The 26948-nt window shown below is 37.6% G+C and overlaps 1 protein-coding gene across 1 annotated transcript in view; it reads left to right on the forward strand.

The window, feature by feature from the left end:
• Positions 1–2334: 2334 nt before the first annotated feature.
• Positions 2335–26948, forward strand: part of LOC133532734 (uncharacterized) — a 72370-nt gene continuing 47756 nt past the window's right edge. Inside the window, exon 1 of the mRNA XM_061871515.1 lies at positions 2335–2532. The gene's annotated coding sequence lies outside the window, so the exon portion shown is untranslated. The remainder of the gene's footprint in view (positions 2533–26948) is intronic.

Below are 26948 nucleotides of genomic sequence, written 5' to 3' on the forward strand. Positions count from 1 at the left end.
GTGGTCATTAAACAGAGTTGATGTTGACGTCATTCGCTAAAAATATGAGGTTGACATTTAAATTTAGTGTTGCTAGCTGATGAAGACATACCGTAATTGAGGGGTTTTATATTACGATTGACACATTTTTTTTGATATTTTCTGTTTCACTCGCTTAACCTCACCGGCTAGTCGGAATATGGAAAGTAAAAAAAATCGCTTATATATAAATACCTATGGCCATTTTTGCATACTATTCATTTCATACTGAAGATATTAGATTCAAGCGCAGTACTTGACGCTTATGCGGCAATAGTATATCTGTGAGTTTGAGTTAGAGTTTTTTTTTGAATTGGACTAATTTCTGTTAATGAATACATGTCTATTAAAGGATATTCAGTAATTTTTAGCCCAAGTCAAAAATAACTTACGCTTATAAACGATAACTTACGCTATGTATTTTTTGTATACCACGTGTGACAAGCAAGCATACGGCCCAACCGATGGTAAGCAGTCACCGTAGAATGTGGACGCCTGCAACTCCAGAGGTGTTACATACGCTTTGGCGATCCTTTATAAACCTGTACACTCCTTAAGTTGAAGAATCATATACTGTAAACCCTCGGGAAAACCTCGGCAGGGAGCTCATTCTACAACTTAAGCGTCCTCGGGTGGATATTCCTCTTAAACCGTACAGTGTGTGACTATTTAGACTCCAGGATGTGAGCAGTGGCGTAGTATGGGCGAATGGGGCTCTCGCCCACAGCCTCGCACTTGGGCCCCGTAAAGTCAACCTTTTTATTACCTTGGGAATAAACATTGAAAAGGGCCACACAGTCACAGGCGTAGTTTCGCCTACAGCAAGATTAGTTCACGCTTCGCCACTGGGTGTGAGGATGCCCCGTCCGACGGCGAGCGGTGCGGTGATAAAAAGTGGCCGGTAGCATAATGTCAAAACATCTTCAGAGAATAGCCTATTGTACAAGCAGTAGAACACACACAAAGAGGCAAAGTAGAGTAGAGTAGAGAGCGTTTATTCGTGGCAAAATAAAAAAGAAAACAACAAGTAACATAACATAACATATAAGCCACGAAATAGTCCCGACTCAGCATGGTGCTAGCCTGGCTGGGCTAGCACTGGTCTTCCAAGTCTCTCCTTAAACTGAAAGGTTCAATGCCGCTTGTGAGTTTGGGATCGTCAACGATTCGTACAGCGCGCCTTTGGACTGAGTCCACGGGTCCAAGCTGGCATCCAGGTGCTCCTGCCCAAAGGTGACAGCAGTACTCCATTTGGGGTCTATGTGTTGTTTCCAACCTTCACAGTCTCTTGATAGATAACTGGCAATGATTATTTGAATTCAGAACTATCGCCCTGCTGAAGGAATAAAGATCTGCAGGCGAATTCATTCAGAAAGTAACAAGCATCTGAGTTCGTCGATATTGATGTACTTAATTCGTTGTTGAAGAAAAAAGATCATAATATATTATCAGAAACCTACTTTGAGTGTTTTCATTCCCCACCTCAGATAGACCGTAACCCTTTTACAGTACTATATAAGTACAAATCGAACTTCCCTTTTTTATGGAACTGTATATCATTTGGGGAGATCTTCACCTCCTTTAAATATATATTACAAATAAATTATTATTAAAAAAAAAAACTATAAGAAATATTGTGGCTAGAGTCAGACCAAGATAAGTTGACAGCGATCTTGGCAGTGAAAGTATTATTTTAAACTTCAAACTTCTATAAAATTATGATGTTTACGTAACACTTGCACAGGCTGAGTTATCAAAGTCGCTGCCAACTTATATTGGTCTAAGTCTAGTACCATTTATAAAATCGTGTTTTGCTATCGGGATTTGACTTGCAAATGAAAGTGACGCAACCGCACTACGTAAATCCAAATTCTTGGTTTGGATTTACGCCAATGCCATTACAATAATAATAATATAATATTATATAATAAATATTATAGGATATTATTACACAAATTGACTACGTCCCACAGTACGCTCAATAAGGCTTGTGTTGAGGGTACTTAGACAACGATATATATAATATATAAATACTTAAATACATAGAAAACACCCATGACTCAGGAACAAATTTAATATCCATGCTCATCACACGAATAAATGCCCTTACCAGGATTTGAACCCTGAACTATCGGCTTCATTGGCAGGGTCACTACCCACTAGGCCAGACAGGTCGTCAATTATATAATAAATATTGTAAATATGAGTTCAGTTTCAGTTTTTAATTTTAATATACGTTTACAGTAAACGTCAAATTAAATATGGGGGAAAACTTTGGATTCCACTGGCAACATTAATGACGCAAACATTTTGACAGATCTACTTCGGCTGTTAACGCTGTCGCTGCGTTGCGTGGTCCGTGCGTACTCGTGCGCAACAAGCCAATATTTTGCAATAAAACGAATTAATTCCAGGAAAACCCGCGATTACCGGTTGTGATTTGTGAATAAACTGGATTAAAAACATTGGAGTGCAGTGAGTGTTGTTTTTGGACGGACCTTTGTCTATACGCAGGTAAGTGTTAAAAAAAAACAACTAGTTCTCTGTGGTGTTTTCGAAAGTTGTTTTTGCAAATTTAATTCGCTATCCGCGCGTCACACGTTTCGTACCTAGTTCTCAAGTCTCTAAACAGTACTTTTATGAGTTAAATGCGATCAGTATCTTGCTTTTTGCTGGTTATATTGTGTTTGAATAAATATGCGTTAGGTCATATTTGTTATGATAATTATGACTAGGTGCCTACGTTCGTGGTTTAGGTAAATTAAGGATTACTTGTATATTTGTCATTGAACTGACTAAATTACTTATAACTTTCATGTTAGGCTGTATTTTCTGTTCTGCGGTTTTCTCGTATTTTACATACTGGTTACCTACTTTATATTAAAACCTGTACTTGGTTCTTGCTGTGCTTAAAATACTTAAATAGCCTTTGGGAATTACCTGCTGTGGACTTGTTTACTGTAATTGTAGGCTGTGATTACATTTCTTAAACGGCTTAGAATGTGGAGGATATACAGGGTGGGCGCTGTAACATGAGCAAATAGTTAAAATATATATTGTACTCGTCAAATGATAAAACTTTTGGCTAACATACAACTTAATAATTATCTTTAATGTATGCTAACATCATTGTAATTGATGTTGCTTGTCACTCTTTAACATAACATAATTCACAATACATTGCACCTTAGAATAGAAACTTTACAGTGTACTATAAATCAAAACAAATTATTTTTAAAAGTAGCTGAACAAATGTTGGTGAGTCTGACACCTATATCTTGTTTTTATAAAAAAATTCATAGTTAATACTCTTTCACAACACAATTACGTTGAGGTCACAACTTACACTATTTAATATTTGTTTATTTGTTATTATTTATTAGCATTTCAGCAGCGTTTTCAAAGTAGTTATACTTAAATGCATTGCAACATGTTCCAGAGAGTTTAGGTTTATTAAAGAATTGCTGAGAACAGAAGACCTAGTAATCATATTTATTTTAACTTTACTGCACAAATATACAAAAAAAGTAACATATTGAGGCATTCCCTACCAGTCAAACATTGGGCTAAATAGAAACAGTTAGTATGGTGCAGGATTGTAAAGAGTTGATATGAAAATAGACACAAGTCGAGACTTTTATGATACTGACATAAATATGCATTTTAAATATACCTACATAATTATATACAAATTCAATATATATAAATAAACATACATTATATAATAATTATGTACCTAGTGTGAGATATCACACAGACATTTAGTCGCAGATGTTTCTAAAATTGTTTACACAATTTGCTAATAAACTAAATAATAAATAAATTAATATTATAGGACATTACAACAAATTGACTATGTCCCACAGTAAGTTCAAGAAGGTTTGTGTCGGTACTTGGTACATTGTTCGTCTATAAAGGTAGATACACAAACAAGACAAAAACAATAACAAAATATAATTTTTATATATTTGCGGTACACCATCTGTCCAAACTGAAGACATCGCAGTTGTAAATGGTTTTGATTGTTTTTTTGTTTTGTTTGACTGTAGTATTGTTTGACTGGTAACTTTTGGTTTGGTTTGGTTGCTCAGTATGTAATGTACTTGGCGCAAAACCTTTTAATTTCGGTTTCACTCGAAAAACCGTTATTTTTCAATCGGTTTTTATGAGAACAGTTCTTGTCAAATTAACCGGTTTAGAACAATAAAAACAAAATGTTCGGATTAAAACGGAAATAAACCTTTACCGGTATTTAAAAAACCGGTTGCTATTGCTATTAATTTGTCCTTGTTATAGGTACTAGGTTTATAATAATATATTTTTCCCTCAATTGAATCTGAGTCTTTCTAAATAGAATGAACCACACCATTAGTTATTTATAAGGTTCACTTTTATATAAATCTGTATGGAAATAATGCCTTATTGACAACGGAAAATAAGGACCATTATGATTTAAAAGGCGTTTTCGGTGATTATGCTATCAATAATGTGGTCAATATGGCGGACATGGCGGTACATTAATATCCTTAATAGTTATTTATGTAACTGCTCTAGAGTTCTGATAAGTGGTAGGTTTTTTTATTAAGTAATGCATCGAAATAACTGTAGCAATGCTGTAGAAATGTAGCAGAACTGTTGCGGAATAAACAGTACTACAATGTATCTTTTAGACAACATAAATCAAAGTAAATCTAATAAAAAAAAAATAATAATAAATAAATATTATAGGACATTATTACACAAATTGACTAAGTCCCACAGTAAGCTCTATAAGGCTTGTGTTGAGGATACTTATACATAGAAAACACCCATGACTCAGGAACAAATATTCATGCTCATCACACGAATAAATGCCCTTACCAGGATTTGAACCCGGGACCATCAGCTTCGTAGGCAGGGTCACTACCCACTAGGCCAAACCGGTCGTCAAAAATAGACAACAAATTATTGTTTCTGGTCATTAATTAATTATTTTACTATTTATATTTGACTTTGTATTTCAATTCAATTTTATATGGTTATAAAAAATAAAAAAATAAAATAAAAATAAAAATAAAATAAAAATAAAAATTATTTATTTTCAGATTCCTCCGATCCATAGATTGTTAGTTACAAGACACTTATAAAACTACATTAGTAAACTATCTTATATTACAGGTTTCATACAAATATATATTTCTTAGGTCGTATGATATGGAGTTCGGTATAACGGCGGAGAATATCCGAATCCCACCTCTCTGCTATCATTCTCAGGATTCAAAAATTCAAAATTCAAATTCAAAATTCTTTATTCAACAAAAACACGTAAATTATGATCAAAGGGATGGAGTCTCCCTGTAAGCAAAATAAATGCTTGTGTTGGGAGACACCGCTCTTCCTTTGGTAAGTTTTTTTAAGTACGAGTATAAATATCTTAGGATAACCAATATAAACTATTAACTAAACTAAACTAACTAAAGAACTAAAGGAGCGATAATACATTCTCTGAATACAGATAAAGTGCCTTACTGTACTAACAACAAACTATCTTAGAGATATTCTCTGTGTGTGTGTGTGTGTGTGTGTGTGTGTGCGTGTGTGTGTGTGCGCGCGCACGTGCGTGCGTTTGTGTGTGTGTGTGCGTGCGTGTGTGTGTGTGCGTGTGTGGATGCTGTTTGCGCTCCCCCTCATCCGCCTCACCACAGATGCCGTCTTCTTCCTCACTATAGCATAAAAGTCCTCTACAGCGGCATCGGCAAACATTCCAGAGGCGCTACAGAATCGAGGAAGCCCAAACAGCATTCTGAAAATGTTATTATATTAGATACGCAGGGTATTATAAGTCTTCAGCCTGAAACTGGCCCACAGGCCACACGTTATGCACCCCCTTCTTTATTTTATTCTTATTTCTGATCTGAAGGCGTTGTATAGTACATTACGATACAAGTGCGAAAAATAGGAAATTGGAAACGAGTGGCGATAAATTAAAACACGACCGAAGGGAGTGTTTTAAATCGACACGAGTTGCGAATTACCTAGTCGCACATGTATCGTACAACGTTTTACAGTACATATGGCCCTTTAAATGTTCGACACAGTAACGTAATATGCAAATTTTCGCACTAGTGCTATAAAGTAGCACCATATGTACTGTAAAATTATTTATTAAATTATATTGTTGTTTAAGGTATGATTGTAAATAAAATTGTTATTTTTATAAAATATTTTGATTTAGGCTAGTTAGTAAAATTTGCATGCTGTGTATGGACGGCTAAGAGGATGGACTTTCTTGCAAATATAAAATAAAATTTATTTATTTCAAGCTATTTGGCTCATATTTGTACAATATTTACACCACACACACATTATATAATGTAATATAATGTACCAAATATTGTAACTCCTTTTTTCGCAAATCTTATACCTTTAAACGAGTAATTCTTGTGTATATATCAGGGGTTCCCAAAGTGTGCGCCGCGGCGCCCTGGTGCGCCGTAGAAAGTAAAGAGGGGCGCCGTGAGTTCTATCATTATCCGAAACCACAAATATTCGCGGGTACTTATTTGAGCGCTCGCATCGGTAAATAATATAGCGTCGTGTCAGTCTTTTTCGACCGTGATTTTAAATTGACAAGGGCGCCGTTGCAAAATACTAAACTTGTAACTGCGCCGCATGTTGAAAAAGATTGGGAACCCCTGGTATATATATATATATATTTCTGTGATCTCGGAAACGGCTCTAACGATTTCGCTGAAATTTGGTATATGGGGGTTTTTGGGGGTAAACAATCTATCTAGATTAGTCTTATGTTTGGGAAAACGCGTGTTTTCGAGTTTTCATGCGTTTTTCTTTCGACGCAGAATATGGTCGGTAATCGGTTTCGTGTTGCCGGCCACTGTCCGTCTGGTCCAGCGGGTTAAGACACGGACTGCTAAACGAGTGTTACGGGTTTGAATCTCGCCCGGTGACTAACTTTTGTTTTTTTTATATGTTCAAGTTTATATAAAAAAAATTAATTTTTATTGTTTTAGACAAGTTTAATTTAATAAAAAAAATTAGTTAAAATTATCACCTATACACCACCATATTACAATAAATAGTTATAACCGAGCAAAGCTCGGTCGCCCAGGTACTAAATTATTATGAGTTATGAAACAACTGTTAGATCCTTCGAGGATATTTGTTACATGATTGGATGAACATTGATGAAGGAAAGACCGCCCAGCACGTGGAATTTCGTACATTTTCTCGCAGAGTCAGTGTTTAAACAATTTAAATGGCAGTTTCACAAACTATGAAATATAAGTAATGAAATAGCCACATTTACTTAATAAAGGATTGGTATTTTAGCCTAAGCCACAAACTGACGCACAAAACACATTTGATAGCAACACTATAGTTATTCATGTTTGCAATAAAGTCATATACGGTCATTTACGTGGGCAATGCATGGTCAATAATTACATTAATTACGTATTATTGGCTTACTTAATTACCCGTCTTATTCAGTGCCGGATTAAGACATTTTGGTGCCCTAAGCATTTCTAGACCATGGTGCCCCCTCATCAAGATTACATTGAATTTTCTTGGTAAATTGAGTGACGTTTATTGCCGCATTACTTCTGAGAATAGAATTTTCAATCCGTCACATCATTTTATCACGGAAATTGACAGAACTGCAGTATTAATGTTCCAAGAGTAGGTAAGGTCAAGTGTAAGCAAATTCGAAGACCGTGCTTCGCATAAGTCCGGAGGCCAAGCCAACCATGGTCCAAGTGTAAGCGAAGACGTAAGACATAGGCAGTATCCGCACAGGATTTTGGAACCTCTAGAGCTTTCCTGCGAAGCTCATTCATGTGAGGGCAAAGGCCGAGCTTCAGTAGGGGCTTAGCCATTGGCCGTTGGTTTTTGTCAGAACAAGTATGTACCAATGGCCACAAATGTTTTAAATAGCAAATTATTGTTTACGAAAACGGGACTTAATAGGGTAAGTTTTAAAATTACCTCTGACCCGACGTTTCAAGGCCGGCGTTGTCCCCATGGTCTCGGAGAAGACTGTGTAAAGTCGACATCATTATTTTGACGTTGGAGGTAATTTTAGAACTTAATCAAACGCGAATAAGGTTCGTTTTCTTAAATAATAATGTGTCACAATTAGGCCAATACAATAAGATTTTTTCGACCTAAAAATACGTGTAATCCGAGTTTTCTCCATTCCAGGAGGTGTGCATAAATGTTTCCTCCTTTTCAGTTTTTTTGCTTGTAAATCGAAAACGGTACGGCCGACGGAAAATTTGTTCTAATTACAAGTATTATTAAAATTTATATCTGAGGATCCGAAATGTAATTTAACTATGTTCTTGCAATAAAATATATTGATTGATTGATTGATTTAAGGTACCTTAATATGTATTCGTAGTACCTAAATTGTAAATTAGGTCGACATTTTTTATTTTTGGTAAAATCATGTTAATAATCCTAAAACGCTTTCTTACCAGTGTCTGATCCACCAAGTGCTATTGTAATTGATAGTGGGTTCCTTCTACATCAGGGGTGGCCAACTTGATTAGACCCAAGATCTCCTGTCTACCAATTACATATTTCGTGAAACCTTAAATGAAACTGGTCTACGTATTTATATTTTTTGCCTTGCCACGATCGACTGGACTAACAGTCGCGATCGACCGGTCGATCGCGATCGACCTGTTGGCCACCCCTGTTCTACATCGAGTGGTTTGGCAATCCAAAGGAAAAAATTATCTCCTTAGGATCCCAAAATGTATGCACACCTCCTGGGATAGAGCAATCTGATGGGATTACACGCATTTAGGACCAAATAAATGTATTAAAACAATTTCCAGCTTGCTGGGAATTAATTCCTCAAAACGCTATTTTTGGATCTAATTTGATTGGCCTAAATCGTGAAGGTGTTTTTAAAGGCAAAGTCTAAGGCTGAATGCGCGGAGCGTTCGATCAGCGCTTACGGATGAGGCCAAAGGTCGAGCTGGAAGAAAGCAAGGCTTGAATTTGACCAATGGCGAGGTATGAATAGCTGGACGTCCGCAGCGTCAGATCGCGGCGCGTTATCATATAATACAACTAATGGCGAGGTGTGAGCAAGGCAGCCCAGCTGCGAAAGAGGACAGCATGGATTTGGATCCATGGCCAAGCGAAAGTGGGGCAGTTTGCATAAAGTAGAAGGCCTGGCGTCGCATAAGACCTAACTAGGGTTGAAAAAACTCGGAATAATTCCCGTTTTTTCTAAAAGCCATGTTTTTTTAAGTTTTATTCGGAAAAAAACAATGTCACTTAGTTTATGTATTTTTCCGAAAAAAAAAACAAAAAAATCGGAAATAAACGGAAAAAAACGCATTTTGAAAAGAACTTGTGAATTTTTCCATTTATATTTAACCCATAGTTTACACCTGCTTAGTCGCGTGTTTTGTAATGCACATTAATACCTGTGACTTAATGGGTAAGTTTGCTGAATACCAAGCAAAAGGCGGTTTCTGGGCCAACGAATTCATATGGCAGCCTGTAATGACCATAAGTCCTCTGAATTGGTGGAAAGGTTTGTGTGGAACAAAACTTCTGTCAACTATTGCACTTGCAAATTAACAGTTCCACTGTCGACGACGTCATTGATTCGGGTATGATAGATTTAGATGATGGCAGTGACAGTGATTAATAAATGTAATAATTAGTATTAAAGTTTCATTTCTTTCCCAAAAAAACTGAAAAATACGGAAAAAGACGAAAATTTCAAAGCGTTCTGAAAAAACGATTTGATTTTTTCGAGATTTTTCAACCCTAGACCTAACGCCGAACTGCAAAAGAATGGCTTGAAATCGAACCTATGTAATCAAGGTCCTCCTACTGCTCGGCCTTTGCCTTAACTCGAAAGCGCAACTTGATAAGATGCTTTTGTTTTTCGGCCTTCGCAGGACCCTTTATTACACTTTGACAATTAGGTCACAGGATCGCGGCTCTGCAGCAACTCGGCCTGGCCGACACATCTGGTGTGCAAGAGACCAAAATACGCTACAAAATCGGTAATCTACGTCGAGAAAATCGGTTGGCCACAAGTCCGACGGTAAGATTTTTTGGCCATGAGCTTTGATGGCCTCCGCGTAAGGTTGGAGATGTGCTTACGTGTCCTCACTCTCTTACGATCCTTCGTTATTAGATGGGTACTTGCACACGTATCAAAAAGTTTCGTGTACATAAGTACTATACTACGAATGCGATGCTGATGCAGCCTGCGCGTTTTTTTTTTCCTATGATTTTGGTGCCCCCCTAGACGTGGTGCCCTAAGCAAGTGCTTATTTTGCTTATTGGTTAATCCGGCACTGGTCTTATTAAAACTATAATGGGAGTGGTAATTTCTCGATACACACGTACAGTCAAAGAATTTAATTTTCGTACCATTTAGGACCTTATCACAGTGACAATTAATATGAAAGTCGCTAGAAACCCTATACTATTGTCACTGTGACAAGGTACGAAATGGTACTGAAATTAAATTCCTTGACCGTACCTACTACTCTTTCCTGCGTTTTTGATCCTAGAGCACACAATAAAGTAATACCCGAGTAAAGTACTATCGTACAGAAAGGAAACTTCCTACAAAACCCTTTGTTAAAAAATGTTGTCCCTTTCTTATCTATGGAACTATCCCTTTCGGCTATTTAGGGTTACCAAAATTTATGTAATTATCTTATCTGTGGTTGTGCACGCAAAGGTCGTCAAGTTGTGCTAACCCTAATAATTGCTCGGAGCAATGCGTGGCAATGCTGAGCCGAACGGAACCGAGAAAGCCCGAACGGTCTAGTTTCCTCCCTCTGCCTAGAGCAATGATTTTTTTCAATACATATTCATATTATCAATATCTGCTTCCGACTGTTTTATTTTTTCTGATCATTCAAAAAGAAAAGCATCATACAAAACTGATGTAAATTAGCTCAAAAAGCAAAACGGTCCGAAACAGATAATTTCATTACCATTTAGATTTCAAAATGTAACGATTGGTTAAATTTTGGAGAAACAATCTAGAGAAACCTCGGTATTTTAAATTTTTCGCCTAAGAAGCAGTTGTCCTTATTGCTCTAATTGTAGGTGCCACCCCCTTAGCGCGACGGATAAAATGGGCTGTTGAATTTTGAATTTCTATGGGAGAGTAACATTTTTTTTCGCGATTTCGGGGTTGGTCCCATAGTCAAATTTGTGTCTGTGAACCTAGCATATCAAGTTTTTTTTTAGAGTTCTAGTAGCATCCCGAGTAGTTCTATAGTTCTAGGTAGTTTTTTTCATAGTTCTACTTATTTACGCGAAAAAAATGAAATTTGAAAATGAGATGCTAACTCCCCATTTTGACACATCCCAGCCGTTATCCACTCCACAGCCTCAAATTCAAGCTAAATGCAAGCTAGTAACATTTCTAGACGATATATAATGAGTACTCTTTAACTCGAAAAAAAAGAAAAAATTGTCACGTGTCAACGAGGCCTGGAGAGAAGCATGCAAAATATTAAAAAAATCCAAAAAATACGGCACTCTGAAATAAGAAGCATATCAAAAGCTATAGATGCTCTAAAATATGCCAAAAAGCTAAAATGGAAATGGGCCGTACATGTAGCACGACTGACAGACGGCCGATGGACCCAAAGAGTGACATCGTGGAAAGGCCCACGAGGGAAACGCGGTAGCGGAAGATTAAGAGATTAAGAGAGATTAAGATATTTATTAATAAAATTATAAATAATTTTACATGTGGAAGACCGCGAACAAGATGGGCGGACGAGATAAATAAAATAGCTGGTCCAAACTGGATGCAAATAGCCCAGAACAGAGCAAACTGGGCATCTTTGGAGGAGGCCTTCACCTGCAGAGGGGTTCTTGCACTTTACGTACTATTAGTTTTAAAAAAAAAGTTAGTGTTAATCATAATCTAGATTTAGTGTTTTTAGCTATGTGAAAATGTATAGTCTTAGTTTGCAGGAAATAAAAGGCTTTTTTATTTTATTTATTTATTTTATAATGAGTTCTAATCAAACTGTAGAACTATTAGGGATGCTACTAGAACTCTCAAATAAAATTAATTAATTAAAAATTAAGAAACGCCACATGCAGTTTAAAAGCGAACTGAAAAATGACAAATGGAAGTAATAGACACGTTTCGATCCCATCAGCGCTATTAATAATAATGTGTATTCAAAACGTGCATTTTATTAATTTCAGTGATTGTACACTTTTGTTTGTGATTGTCATTCATTCTCCGTTACTTCTGTTTTACTCATTTCCTCAAAGGTTAACTGGAAGAGATCCCAGGCAGGGATAAGTTCGCCTTTGTTGGATTTAATATACTATGTAACTGTGTTTTTCGTGTTTTTATTACTATGTACAATAAAGTATATACATACATACATAATAACATATTGGCATGTTTTCAAAACTTGGCCAATAAAACCTACATGATTATAGTAAGTATATGTATTATTTTTATAATCAATCAATAATATTTGTTCTTGTGGGATTATATTTTCTTAAAATATTTTATAAAATTCTTATTTTCACAAAATTAGATACGTACATATTGTATTTATATATTATGAATTGTGTTTCAAAGTTCTTCATTTTGATACCCCACTCGAGAGGTTTGCAAGTATTTTTTTTCTAAAGGTTGCGATATATGACGTATTTAGTCCGCCATATTAATTTTCTAATGACGTCACATAGCCTATGTCACCCGAAATGACGTAAGGATTCTAATGATATATCATACATCTAAATCGGATAAGGTATTCATAAGTTATGGTGGAATAAAGAAACTTACATACATACAAACATGAACTCTGAAAACAATACACTTCTTTTTTGGGCAGTCGTGTAAAAAAAGTCGTGCCATCATTTGATATGGTAGTTTCACAGACACCTAAATCACAGACTAAATAATACCATGTATAGATGGTAGACGCCACGACGCAATAATGTTTATTTAATTTATCGCAGCTAAGCCAATTAACAACTTATTCATGTCAAAACGACGTAACAGCTAAGAAATAATATGTACCAGTGTTTTGTAATATTGGTATTTATCTGCTGTATTTGTTATTATGTTATAAAGTCTTCCTATTGGCAAGTATTTTGCTCCACGGAGATCCCAAGACGTGCCAATACAAGGAGGATAACTCGCCAAGCTTAACGCAGATGGCGCTGCAATAATTTAGTTGCCAAATGCCCTGTTTTGAATTCCAGGTTTTAATAAACATTAGACCATTTCTTAACTAAGTACTCACAAATACATATTATAACTTCATTGAACCTCACGGTGACAATAAATCTCGAATGCTATCGAATGTCAGGAATTGCTTCTAAATTATCTTCCAAACTTTAACCAAAACTCATTGACATATATCTAAGGACGGGCCTTACGGGCTACAAGAATGAGGCCAGTATAGCGGTGTCACGCACACGAATTCGAGCCACTAGCGCGGTCTAACGCCACAACGCGATTGGTTGATGAGTACGCATCACGCTCGCGTTGGTCGCAAATATACTCTGTATCTTAAGATATTGAAATAAAAGTAAACAATCAATTTGTACATTTTCGGGTAGTTATAACATTTATAGATAAACTAACCAAATACAAAACCGCCTGGATCTGTGACTGAACGACCTGTTTAACCTACATTATTTGATGATGTAATGTTTTTATCTACCCTCAACTGTTTCAACATTTTGTTTACTTTTATTTAAATACCTAAAGAGACAGAGTATAGTTCACTACTGCACGATTGGCTTGAATTCGTGAGTGACACCGCTGAACTCGCACCAATCTTAGTACCCGGCTTGTCCTTAGATATATGTCAATGTCCAAACTGATTTAAATTTAAGTTTGTTATGTAATAAAAAAAAAAATCCCTAACAGTCTGTTAACGGAATTACAATTTTCGAAATAAGGAACCATGGAGAAAAATACCAGCTTGGGCTAGAGTCGCAGTAGGGTAAGGATGACTCACGACAGACCGGACCGTCATTTTTATTTTATTTTAATTTATTGATTCAAAAAATGTACACAGCATTACAGCGAATAATACACTGTGAAATTTATAATAGTATTTATACAAACTAGGTACATGATACAGTCTAGAAAGGAAAAACAGAACAAATGTAAGAAAGAAGACTAATACAAGACAGAAGATTCTCGCTTATCCATCGTCTCACAGAACTTCATACATTCTTTACACAGATCCATCCAACTACATGCAAATACATCACATTCCGGTGCTGATGCGAGGAGCTCGTTAATATATTGTAGTATCATAGAAAATAACGCCTCGGCCCGAGCCTGGCCCGGTCTAGTGCGAGTCATCCTTTAATTCGATAGCTCAGATGAGTGGTGGGCCGGTGCCACCGCGAGTTCATATATCAGTTTTTACACGCTTTTTTCTCCCCGCGGTTTTCATCGATTTTTGACTAGTTTTGATTCGTTACAGCGCGGCTTACGTGGGCGATGACTCGCGAATGCGACGCGGCGCGGCGGCCCAACGGCATTCGGAGATCGGCCACGTAGGACACTTCCATAGGTATCAAAGGATTGAATTCACCCGCGCCGCGCCGCGCTGCTTCGCGTTCGCGAGTTATTCGCTCAGATCAGACACTGCCTATGCCTTACTCCAACATTTACAACCATCCAACAACCCTATAGGCCGTACACCCTATTGTCCGTATTGTGCTTGTGTGTCTTTATTTGCTTATCCGTTGCTGTATGTACAACTTTTCTTTGTTTTTTTTTTGCGACAATAAATGACTTTTGATTATGTTTTTTTTTTATTTGCATTATATATAGAATTATAAGACAAACGGCTATTGGTTCTTCAATCTTCTATTTCTATTCTAGTCTGTCGGATTTTGAAAGAAATGAACACCTATTTTTTTATATTTTTTTATATATTTTTTAAGCATTGTCTAAAAAGACGCTTTTTTCGTTACTAGATTGCTGTGAAGGATTTCACATGTACGAAATCTACACATTTGGGTTCGTCTTTGACGTCTCTTAAAACTGGTCAGAGATTTTAATTTTAAACTAATTTACACACAAGTTATGGCCGGTAAACCAGTTTTTTGGCCTATCATTGTTCAACTTTGATGCCAAATATCTCGAAGACAGTAAACTTTGAAGTGAATATGGTATACTATTGTAGAAAATTACATGAAATATAGCCCGAATGAAAACACGCACGAAACGTTTAGCCATTTATTTTAGAGTGACATGTGTAAAAATCATGAAAAATATAAATTTAAATATTTGACAGCTGATCTCAAAAAGAGTTTGCAACATCCTCCCACCTTGGGCAAGAGGCCCAAAACTCTTCTCTATACGTCAGACTGTACTTCAAGTGGGTACAGGCGTTGCACTGCTCGTGTGAACTCTCCATCTGCTGTGCGTACCTTAGCCACTCTTACGCAACCGTCTGTACCAGGGAAAGTTTCGACAATCCTTCCTAAAGGCCACTAAATACGCTTTGAGTCAGTTTCTATCAAAACTACATCACCTACCCTTAAATTAGAGTCCCTCTCCTTGCCCTTCTGGATAAGCAACTGTATGTTCTCGTTACTGTGAGCCTGTTGATCACTGTGGAACTGGTAAGGTAAGTTTCGTTTCAATCATGAGGTCCTTCAAAAAGCGTATGAGGCGCTTCCACCAATCTTCCCGCCATGGCGCTGCAGGAGAACTAAACTTCCTCTTAATGTTCCTAACGTTCAGAGTCTTCAGAAGGTTATCAACTTCGTGGAAGTTAGAATCATTATCCGTGTATTTTGTGTCAACTCTTCCACGTCTCGGGATAAATCTTCGTAAGGCTATGAGAAAAGCTTCTGTCATTAGTGGTTTGGTCAATTCGATATGCACGGCTCGGTAAACTGCACACATGAACAAAATTATCCCAACCTTCCCTCCGGACCGCAGAAAAGAAAGACCGGCTATTAGGTCTATAATGTACTTAAAGATGAAAGTCAGTGTAGATAGAAACGTACTATAATCTGCAGTGTTGTTAGCGAGCACTACTTTCTTACTTTCTTTCAACTTATATTCATTTTCTAATACTACGTTCATTAGGACACTGCATGTGTTCATAACAGGTCCTTGAAGCGTCCATCCAAATTTAGTTTTTATTGCCACGAGGTTATTGTTCAGTTTTAAGAAACTCTCCGTGAGCAACACGCCTGCATGGTCTGCGCCGATCAACAGCCCGATGTCAGGTGCTGCCGCATCGCCGACGTCGCTCAGCGTAATATTATTTTTCTGTAACTCTTTAAACATCTCATGGTCTACATTTAAACGAGGAACATACCCGCAGAGCGTAGACTTGTCTCGCGCGGTCATTGTACATTCAAATTTCTTATCCAAGCTTGCTAGCGTGAACTCATAGGTATGAAATAGTTCCTTCTTAGTTTCAATCCCGCCAAAAAGACAATTTGATACGATTTCTTTGCCGACAGGTTTCAAGTCTAAATTTTCTATTATATCGCGACGTAAATAAGTCTTCTGTGCACCCGAATCAATAAAGCATCGTACTCGTATACATTTCTTATCGCTCATAATATTCGCCATGAACGTTTGCAACAGTGTAGTACTAGCCTTATATTGAGTTACATTATTATTTAAATTTGACGTTTCAACATTCGAAGTTTCTTCAGTTTCATTTTGACTTGACGTTTTAATGTCAGGGCACATCAATACAGAATGACGTTTGGAGCAGAAAAGGCATTTTGTGAAATTTTTGCATCTTTTCGCATTATGTCCGGTTTTTAAACAAATAAGGCACGCTCCTTTTTTATTTAGCATTTCCTTCCTAGCTTCATACGACATTTTGTTAGCTTTGTAGCACTCGAAGCTGCTATGCGATGCCTTTTCACACCAAACGCAACAAATCTTCTTACCTGCGTCTTCCGTTGACACCAAGCATGCCGCGGTGGGTTGAGTAGAAACGCTATGCAAACTGTTACCCGATGCTATCCCGGTGCGCGCGAGCTGGATCCGCTCTTCCGACTCCACTTCGCGTTTCAGGAACTGCATAAGCTGGTTCAGATGATCGTCGCCCTTCTCCTCCAGTACATGGGATCTCTGCCATGCTCGTAAAACAGATTCGGGCAAGGCGGACTCAACTAAAGGGAAAAGTAAAGCAGCGTATTTATCTATAGTGACACCTAAGCTTTCTAATGCTTGCAATTGCGTATTTAATTTATCGTATAAGTGGCCTAATTTATAAGAAGTATTACCTTTTGCTTGTGCTAGTACAAGATTAAGCAGTTCGCGCACATAAATGTCGATCAACATTTCGTCACGTGCAAACCTGGACTTCAATTGCTCAACAGCCTTCTTGTAGTTATCTCCCGACGGCGGAAAACTCTCGACGATTTCTCGCGCTGGAGTATCTGGAACAGTGCATTGGTAAAGGTACTGAAACTTATCTCCATCGTCTATTGTTTCGTCGTCGTCGATTTTCTGAAATTGACACCAAAAACCAATCCAATTTTTCGTATTGCCGTCAAACTTCCGTAACTCAAATTTCGGTAGACGGAATCGTCTTGAATGACAAGCACTACTGCATGCCGACTTCTCACAACATTGATGAGATTTTTGTGTGTTATTCGACACATCGCTGCCGCTAGACTTGCAAGACCTCTTCATGCGTTCGTTCTTCCGAGAAACGTTTTCGTACATGACTTTTATACGCTCCCAGTCGCTTAGATACTTATCGCTCGTCATGCAATCTTCATAAATTTCATCTTCAGTCATCTCGTCCGTTTTTAGCCATTCAGATCGAAGGTCATTGGCGTTAGGGACCTTGCCCTGTTAGTATGTATGTGTGGGTGAAATCTTGGAAGCTAAATTTGACCCACTTCCCGATTTGCGATTGAGCTGAAAATTTGTATACATACCTAAGTCGGATGACAATGCAATATTAATGTACCATCGAGCTGATCTGATGATGGAGACAGGAGGTGGCCATAGGAACTCTGTGATGAAACAACGCAACCTAATTGTGTTTGGGGTTTTTATAACTGTCTAGATGAGTATTAGTTGCCCGTGGTAAGAAAGTACAGTCAGCGACAAGTGTACCAAAAATTACAATTTGGAAAAAACGTATTTCCTTAATTTATTTCAAAGTCCCGTTGTAAGTAAAATGTGTGAAAACCGTGAAAGTTTATACAGCGCTTTAATAATTGGCATTTTTAACACCCTCGCGTAACCTCGAAATCTCTCGGCTATCTATATATAGCACAATATGTTGTTTTGTAACCTGAATTCGTTTCGCGTCTGTACGACCTTGCTTCTGTACACATTGGTCACATACTGTTAACTCAAAATATTTAATTGATTAATATAAGCATTTAATTTTAAAATTGAAGCGCTGGTGGCCTAGCGGTAAGAGCGTGTGACTTGCAAAACTGAGCTCGCGGGATTAAACCCCGGCTCGTACCAATGAGTTTTTGGAACTTGTGAACGAAATATCATTTGATATTTACCAGTCGCTTTTCGGTGAAGGAAAACATCGTGAGGAAACCGGACTAATCCCAAAAGGCCTAGTTTACCCTCGGGGTTAGAAGGTCAGATGGCAGTCGCTTTCGTAATAACTAGTGCGCCAAATCTTGGGATTAGTTGTCAAGCGGACCCCAGACTCCCATGAGCCGTGGCAAAATGCCGGGCCAACGCGAGGAAGAATATAAGTATTTCATTGATCTCACTGACGTACTGCGCTATATGTTATTATTATCATTTAAGTACTTTTTATCATTTAGTTACTTTTTATCATTTAAGTACTTTTGTAAGTTATTAAGTTAACTTCATGTTTACAAACATGTACCTACTTTTACCAACCTAATAAAATTCATTATTTACAATAACAATATTGACGACCGCTCTGGCCTAGTGGGTAGTGACCCTGCCTATTAAGCCGATGGTCCCGGGTTCAAATCCTGGTAAGGGCATTTATTTGTGTGATGAGCATGGATATTAGTTCCTGAGTCATGAGTGTTTTCTATGTATTTATATATTATATAGATATATCGTTTTCTAAGTACTCTCAACACAAGCCTTATTGAGCTTACTGTGGGGCTTAGTCAATTTGTGTAATAATGTCTTATAATATTTATTTATTTTATTGTGTTTTTTAATTTCATGTCCTTTTCCGCCTGCCTGGGGTCTCTTCTTAATCGGTCCAGCGGTTTAAGCATGAAGGGAACAGACATGTCGCAAACATACAAAAAAACCGGCCAAGTGCGATTCGGACTCGCGCACTAAGGGCTCCGTACCATTACGCAAAAATCGGCAAAAAGCACGTTTATTGTATGGGAGCCCCACTTAAATATTTATTTTATTCCGTTTTTTAGTGTTTGTTGTTATAGCGGCAACAGAAATACATAATTTGTGAAACTTTCAATTGTCTAGCTACCACGGTTGATGAGATATATGTACACCCCAAGGGTATACATATATTTCATAAATATGTATACATTTCTTCACCTTAATCCATTGCAATAAGGTGAAAAAATGCATACATATTTATGAACTCGACCGTACATATGCTCCTATACTAATAGGTCTACTCCCCATTTCCGACCGTTCCCGGAATCTCCCGAACCCGTCCGACAGGCATGACGTCACTATGATGACGTCACGTACTAGCCGGTGCCTGGTACAGCCGCCATCAGATATTATCGGAGCGGCTGACTTGTTCACAAATATCTAAACACGCTTCTATTTTACGACCGGTCTGGCCTAGTAGGTTAGTGCCTATGAAGCTGATGGTCCTGGGTTCGAATCCCGGTAAGGGCATTTATATGTGTGATGAATACAGATATTCGAATAACTCGCAAACGCGAAGCGGCGCGGCGCGGGTGAATTCAATCTTTTGATACATGGAAGTGTCCTGCGTGGGCGATCTCGTTGTGAACGCGAATGCCGTTGGCCGCCGCGTCGCATTTGCGAGTTATTCGCTCACGTAAGCCGCTGCGTAACGCGCTGGCATTTTAAATGACTAAGTGTGGCAATGTCATTATTAATGTCAAATATCTATGAAAGTATATGGTTTAAGATATTTATTTCTCAAAAGATTTACATAAATAACTTAATAAGACGTTTATAACACTCCAACACTGTTCTGTTTAGGTTTAGGGAGGTTCTTATAGGTCTGTGTTCCTCTTAAAGAGGTTTCTAGTTACAGAGGTAAAAAGCATGAAAGGTTCGTGGTATAGAGGTAATTACAAACATATTAATTACATTTTGAACATACAAGGACCCGGGTATGTCCTTAAATTACGTCTAAAAGAGAGGTATGGGCACTGTGAATGTCATCTCGCTTTGTGTACACACAGTCGGGCGCAGCACAGATGTCATTCCAGATCTAGAGCAGAGCCCAACTGGAGAAGTACCTCCAATTTACAGAAAACCGCAGCCAAATAACACTAGACCCTACTCATAGTGTTGTGTTTCTGCCGGTGAGTAAGGTTGCCAGAGCTCGACGAGGGTGCGGCATACGGTTGCCAATTTGTACTATATATTATACAAAAACAATATAGTATAAAAATACTATATTTTCATCATTAAAGAAAGGGGAATACAAAAGTGCCTGTGGTACCTTACTGCGGAATGTCAGGGTCCGCAACGCGCATGTAACACCTCTAGAGTTGCAGGCGTCCATAGGCTACGGAGACTGCTTACCAAGTAATGCCCGACCAGAAATATATGATCATTGTCAAGAGGGCGCTGTTATTCTCATGTATAGGGTGACAGTTCAGTTAAGTATGCAAAATTTAATTCCAATGAAATTCCGCAATATGGCGCGTGATCATATATTACTGGTCAGGCAGCATTGGACCCGGGTACGTCCTTAAACTACGTCCAAAAGAGAGGTATGGGCATAGTGAATGTCATCTCGCTTTGTGTGGTAGGGCACAGCCAGTGGATGTCATTCCAGATCTAGAGCAGAGCCCAACTAGCAAAAATATGTCATATAAATGTTGTACAAACGTTTTTCATAAAACTTGATGGTATGCAATTTAAGGCATACAAACGTTTAAATGACGCGATTTTGGCGCAGTTTTTATGGCTAAATAGTCGTTGAGTGGTCACTCAATCGTCATAAGCAAGCACATTTAGTCCTACAGCTGTCATAATAAATATATTAAACGACTTTTTAGTCGGAAAAGTATCGTAAGTTCTCGATTTGTAAATGCAATTGCTTGTAGAGTGATCATAATGCAGACGTTTCTACGACTAATGAGTCGGTGAAATGCAATAGCGAAGCAGTTTCAATCATAATATAATTACCTGTTTGTGTGTACTGTGCATGGATGATTGCCGGTCAAACAAGTCGTGAAAAATATTATACTTTTTACCATTTTAAGTACTTAAGTATAACCGACTCGACATCTATTACTGCAACTAAAATGGGTAATGGGTAAATCAGATACGCATGCGAAAATAATATTTTCGACGAATTTACTAGGTTTTCTAAGAAAATTTTAATGCCCCCTTTAAATATTGTTTATTTATTATATTTAATTAAATAAATTAATTTAATTTTTATATATGAGTAGTTATATGACTCATTTATAATTAAAAGCACTAGCTTACGACTTAAAACTCTTAAGCTAACACGATACGGCCGCCATCACCCTAATTCAGGGTTCCCTGGTGAACTTGGTGAACCTAATAGGTGAAACAAACAGTTTTGAAGTTAAGTCTGTGCTAGTAAGTAAAGAAGCACAACTCTGACGAACTTTGCATCTATAAGTACCGCTCCTTTTGAACTGCTTCCACTTTTTCCAATCTAATTTTAACATTTTGCGTATCAACACTGTATTAAGAACTGAAAATTTATGAAACAAATAAGCCGTAATCCCTATCTTTTAGCTATAAGACGGTCGTGTTTATGACTGTTGTATGGCACTTTAGCAATTTAACAGCTGTAAAAAGCTGATGTTATGATTAGTTGTACAGTAATCACTCATAAAGCTTTTCTATGACCAAAGTGCTGTAAGATGTCATATTGAGGTTGTAAAACCGGGAAAAGGTCTTGGTTAAAACTTTTGTACGACAGTGATTAAATTGCTTTATTACTATATTATACAAACGTCTGTACAACTGCGATTTAAGAACAATTTGCATTTAAACTAAAGTGCGGTATAAATGACATTTATACAACATCACGTTTTAAAACTTGCTTATTTACGACGCACCTACGATGAATTAGTCGTAAAAGGTTCAGATGTTATTACCAATTTGCTAGTTGGGAGCCCAACTGGGCAAGTACCTCAACCTTACAGAAAACATCAGCCAAATAACACTAGAACCTACTCATAGTGTTGTGTTCCTACCGGTGAGTAAGGTTACCAGAGCTCAACGAGGGGGGGGGGTTTAGGGTCGGCAACGCGCATGTAACTCCTCTGGAGTTGCAGGCGTACATAGGCTTATCTTATAATTTCCGGGGGCCCTTGCGGATACACTTCGACCCATAGGGCGTACATAGGCTATGGAGACTGCTTACCATCAGGCGGGCCGTATGCTTGTCTGCAACCGACGTAGTATAAAAAAAGGCACTACTTTATCATCACTATCAATAATCAACATCGTCTGACGAGATGACATCACTGATAGCCAATCAGGACTGTTATCAATTTTACCTATAAATTTACCAACTTAGTATCATCAGTATAACACGGGATATGACATCACTATCAGCCATAACCACTCACTTGATTTTGGTAACTATAGTTACCAGTACCCCTAGTGTAAATATTTTCGACAGCGAAACGTGACGTACGCGTTTGCGTTAAGTGTCATTTTGTGTGAGATTTTTGACTTTCCAAAACGTCCCGCTTGGCGCGCTGTTCAAAAACCCATACAAAATGAGACTTAACGCAAACGCGTACGTCACGTTTCGCTATCGACTAAAATTACACTAGGGGTACTGATATCACACTTATTTTATTATAATAATAGAAGTCACTGAAAAATATGAAGCATGTGAGTGGTTATCATTGTCAAACACTGTTTAGTGTTTACTTTGCAGTTTAGGATTTATTAGGATACTAGCTTCTACTCGCAACTACCTAGTTAACATTTAGTACTTAGTAATCCCAGCGCGCACAAGTTATTTGCGGAAATCGCGAACCGTCTGGTTGACGTAACTGGTGACCGAAGAGCTGGCGGCTTCCTCGCACAACGTATGAGTATTGCGATACGAGGAAATGCCGCCAGCATCCTTGGTACAATGCCTCAAGGGCCTATTTTAGAATTAAGCTAGTTATAGTAATACCTCTGCATGTATCTAATATGTAAATAAAGATTTTAATTTTAGTATAATTATGATTTCCGTTATAGAATCTCTCCCATGTCTTTCTCTAAGGCTCATTAGAGTTAGACCAAGCTAACTTGGCAGAGATTTTGATAACACAGATTATGCAAGTGCTATTTTAAACGTCATAATTTCATAGAAGTTTGGCCTTTGTAATAACACTTGCATAGTCTGTGCTGTCAAAATTGCTGCCAAATCGTAACAAATTACATCTTAATATATAAGCTGTTAAGGCGCCGGAACTTTTAGCGTTGCTCACGTACCACTACAGGCGTAGACAACATGCCAATCGTTTACGCTCCATAGCGAACGAAACGCAACTGTCTCTGTCGCACTAATATGGAAGATTGATAGAAAGAGATAACTACGCTACGCTACGGAGCGTGAACGATTGGCATCTTGTCTACGCCTGTAGTGGTACGTGAGCAACGCGTGGGCGTAGCCAACATGCCAATCGTTTACGCTGCGAAGCAAACGAAACGCAACTGTCACTGTCGCACTTATAGTTGTGCCGTTCTCGCGAACGCTCCCCGTTTTGTATAGAGAATGTTCTCGGGCGAGAACATTCTCCATAGTAAAAGGCGAACATTCTCGAGAACGGCACAACGAACTCGCACTAATATGAAAGAGTGATACAGACAAAGAGTAAACTAAGTATGACAGAGACAAAGCGTTTCGTTGTCATAGCGCAAGCGATTGTTAACTTGCCTAGGCACACACAGACGAAACTACAAAATTCAAAATTCAAAAATTTATTCTGCAAGTAGGCCTCAAGGGCTCTTTTACAAGTCAATACAACATTTATAGTAACATCATATAGTGACATGAAAAATACATAACAACATTTATAAATACAACAGCCAATACCTGGGTAAACATTACATAATAATAATCTTAAAATAAATAATTAATACAATACAATAGAGATGTATAGTCTCTATAGTTAAAAACACATTAAATCTGGAGATGTAAAAGGTCCCCAATGTCAGAGTACTAATACTAATAAAATTTGGAGGTGTAAAGTCTCTCCAAGTGTCAAAATAAAATTTATACTAAATAAATAAACCGCGTCTGGACTGTTAAACTAGCAGTCTCATAAACTACGTAGTAGTGAGACATTGGCATTGAATATTTTACAGAAATACATTAGAATTGCAAAATCGGGGCCTATTGGGAGATATGTACGAGTTGGCATTGCAAACTAGGAGAGTACAATACAATTATATGAACAGAATGCGAGATATGATGTTATAAAGTATTAGCCTGCATTGGATCTGTATGAAAAACCTCAGTGAAAAACGGCGTCACGGTCAAGTTTCCTACTCTTTATAGTTCTTTGGGATTAATTAAATAGAAATTGTGTCCGAAAATAGTAGTAGTATTAACCTTATCTTTGGCTGTATGTTACCGTAGTAACTAGCTATTTTAGGTAACTACTTTTGCACCAACATACACAAATGTCTCTGTTTGACCCAATGGTTGACTGGTAGAGAATGCCTTTTGGCATTAAGTTCGCCATTTGTACATTTTTCTTTGTGTGCAATAACGTTTAAAAAAATAAATAAAATAAATACTTTTTTCAAACCGAATCTGGCTGTCACGTGACAGTCATAGCCTAGTGTAGGGCCGCAGGATATATTTTAAATGTTAATAAGGTCTTTTCTTTTAAATAAACAATTCTTATTCGTATTGTTATTCTAAAATAACTGCGGTTTAGGTTTTTCTAATATTGTTTCTGGTGTTTTATTTCGTATTTCGTGCATAATGTGAAATAATTTATTTTAAATAAAGGCAACGTCCATATTCGCGACTAGTATGGAAGGTAAAGGCAAGGAACAAAATCTCCATATACCAAAACGTGTCCGACAAAAAACCATAAATAGGTGGCGCTACAATACCTAGAATACTTGAGAAAAAATTCTAATCATAGACAGCGCACTTCACTCCGTCAATAACGCCTAGGTTCTTAGCTACTCTAGCGCTACTGTGGAGAGATTCGGAACTATTATTTATAGCTGACAGCTGGACACTCCTTTTGTTATAAGTATGTAACTTTACTTTTGAGTGGCATTAACGTGAGACACTTTATTCGGTTCTTGTCTGTTTGTCTGATTTAACTTTCGTAACAATTCTGCCTATGGCGATCCTGTTCCTTGCCTCTAACTTCCGTAGATGCGATATTGATTAGATATGTCAGTGTCAAATCCTATGTCCGTCGTTAGATCAGCTCGATGGTACAGTGAGCATCAAAAATAGCGGATCAGATAACGCTTCAAAAGTATCTACCATTCTATAACAGCTAACAGTTCTGCTAATGGAGATTGTATTCCTTACCTCTACCTTCCATAGCTCGGAGCAAGAGCCGAAGTAGCCGAACCACAGAATAAATAATAGTATATATATTAGGGTCGGCAACGCGCATGTAACACCTCTGGAGTTGCAGGCGTACTTAGGCTACGGAGACTGCTTACCATCAGGCGGGCCGTATGCTTCTTTGCCACCGACGTAGTATTTAAAAAAAATAGGGGCATGTAAGCGCGAAAGTGACGGGTATAATGACAAGTGATAAAAATGGAACCATGTGGCCACCGCAAAATTATCTGGGGTTCGTTAAAATTATCTGTTTATTCACAACATTGACAACTTACGGCCAAAGTTCAGCGTGATAAAGTGATAAGTATTATATCGACTAGTCTTTAATGAGAGGGGTTTTCCAAGTTATTGGTTACGTAAACGCATAGATTATTTCGCAATGTCTGGCTTCTGTGTACGTAGAGGCATTCTGGCTAGGTTGGTAACACGCATTAGACATATCATATTAGACATATGCGTAGTGCTAATTGTTAATACATATTGTATTAACAATTAGCACTAGATATATCGTATCATATCTCTCGTATCGTATCTAATATCTCGTATTAGAGTTGAAGTCACGCACACAACAACAAAATTATGTAATAGCAGTGAGTTTTTGAAATTAGTATTCTTTTTTCGTACTTACTCATACGAGTATAGTCTGTTTTTTTTACCATTAAAAAGAAGGTAAGCGATTTTAGCGTGTCTTTTTATTGAAAAACACTTTTGAAAAATAAGTCACGGCAAATATGTAACATTTAAATCCTTTTGCTTTCATAAGTAATAGTTACCGATTTAAAAAAAGGGTCCTTCAATAAAAACATGTCAAGATTGATTAAGGTAGAAGTACTAGTGCTCGACGCTGCACTAGTCACCGACACGGGCACTTTATTTCATGGAAATATAGGTTAAATTTGAACAACGAAGATTTTTCTGTATTCGAACTTAATCCTTGTCCCTTTGACATAAAGTGCCCATGTCGAGTATTAGTGCAGCGTCGAGCTCTAGTACTTCTACCTTACCCTTTTTCTTATGCAAAAAAAAGGGAACCATATAGCAAGTTGAACAGCGTACTGCAAGATGGACCGAGGTTCTTCAAGGTGTATTTTATTTAGCTTAAATCGTGCGCGTGCATTACATTTACTCATTCATTCAACATTGTTTTTGCTATTAGTATCTAATCATTTACCTTAAGTCTCCTGCCGATACCGCCTATATATCTACATACACGTG

Source organism: Cydia pomonella, chromosome 27 (assembly GCF_033807575.1).
Source record: "Cydia pomonella isolate Wapato2018A chromosome 27, ilCydPomo1, whole genome shotgun sequence".
Classification (NCBI taxonomy): Eukaryota; Metazoa; Arthropoda; class Insecta; order Lepidoptera; family Tortricidae; genus Cydia; species Cydia pomonella.